The sequence below is a fragment of the Enhydra lutris genome, unplaced genomic scaffold (assembly GCF_002288905.1).
Source record: "Enhydra lutris kenyoni isolate GAN:26980312 unplaced genomic scaffold, ASM228890v2 scaffoldscaffold57, whole genome shotgun sequence".
NCBI lineage: Eukaryota > Metazoa > Chordata > Mammalia > Carnivora > Mustelidae > Enhydra > Enhydra lutris.
Window position 1 is genome coordinate 12,180,905 of NW_019154141.1, and position 1,255 is coordinate 12,182,159.

The 1,255-nt window shown below is 65.5% G+C and overlaps 1 protein-coding gene across 3 annotated transcripts in view; it reads left to right on the forward strand.

The window, feature by feature from the left end:
* The first annotated feature begins 212 nt into the window (after positions 1 to 212).
* LOC111158075 (solute carrier family 25 member 39) overlaps positions 213 to 1,255 on the forward strand; it is a 4,986-nt gene continuing 3,943 nt past the window's right edge. The window contains exons 1-2 of one of the 3 annotated variants that reach the window (XM_022519895.1): positions 213 to 337; positions 987 to 1,067. The gene's annotated coding sequence lies outside the window, so the exon portion shown is untranslated. Of the gene's footprint in view, positions 338 to 377; positions 1,068 to 1,255 lie in introns of those variants that run through there. The other 2 variants (XM_022519896.1, XM_022519898.1) reach the window with 2 other exon arrangements.

The window sequence follows — 1,255 nt, forward strand, 5'->3', positions numbered from 1 at the left end:
CTACCGCCGGTCACGCGCAAAGTGGAGACCCACGACCTTGCTTGGAGCGCTGGCCGGGCCGGGTACCCGCGGCGCAGCCGCAGCGCTGGGAGGGGGGCGCGGCGGGTCCGGGAGTGGCGGCTGGTGGGCGGGGCCGATGGAACTCCGGGCATGTAGCTGGTCGGCCGATGGAGGGCGGAGCCTCGCGGCGCGGTCCGGGGAGCGGGGCGGGCTTGGGTGCTTTCAGAGACGGCCTTGGTGCGGGGCGAGCGCGCGCGGACCGCACACCGGCCGCGGAGCCGCCATGGGCCCGCTGGGCCCCGGGCGCCGTGCAGCGCGAGCACTGGCCTGGAGTCAGGTGGGCGGAGCTGGACCGGGGTTGAGGGCCTGGCAGGGGGCGGGGGCGGAGATGGGCCTCCGGAGGTCCCGGGGAACCTGACCCGGGGTTTGGCTGGGGTCCCGGACTCTCGAGACGTCAGGCAGACCTGGTCGTCCCATCGGGCGGCCGCTGCGCGCGGGGCCGGGGTTGCTCCGAGGAGCAAGGGGAGATCCTGTTTTCGCACACCTTCTTCCCGCTCTCGTGGCCGAACCTCCGGCCTCTGTCTTGGGGAGAGAGAGCAGAGATTGTCCTTCCCATCCAGGCCTAAGGGCCTGGCCCTTCCGGCCTCGGGAGGGTGCGGGAGGGAGGGCCGGGAACCCAGCCTTCAGTTCCGAGAGCGGGCGGTCTTTTCGCGGCCATCAGATTTGTTTACATGTTTCCCCCATCGCTCGGCCCCACCTTCCACTCCCGGTTACGGGGCACAGAAGTGCCCGCCTCGGGAGTGGGGGGCTTAGAAGGATGGCTCAGGCGTTTGATCGATCTTTGGGTTCTCAGGGCCAGACGGGGCGCCTTCCCCAATGAGGGGGCACAGTAATTCCGTGTTACTCACAAGGGGGAATGACAGTGGACCGTTGTTGTTTCTTAACCAATGAGTAACTACGCAAGTTTCTTTCCTATCTACTCCCAGAGTGACCTTGTTCAGGTGGTTTCACCTCTCTGAATCTGTTTCTCCACTGGCAAAGTAGAGCTGACTAAATTGCTTTAAAAGGTAATTGTGGGGACGCCTGGGTGGCTCAGTTGGTTAAGCAGCTGCCTTCGGCTCAGGTCATGATCCCGGCGTCCTGGGATCGAGTCCCACATCGGGCTCCTTGCTCATCGGGGAGCCTGCTTCTTCCTCTGCCTGTGCCTGCCATTCTGTCTGCCTGTGCTTGCTCTCTCTCCCTCTCTCTCTCTGAC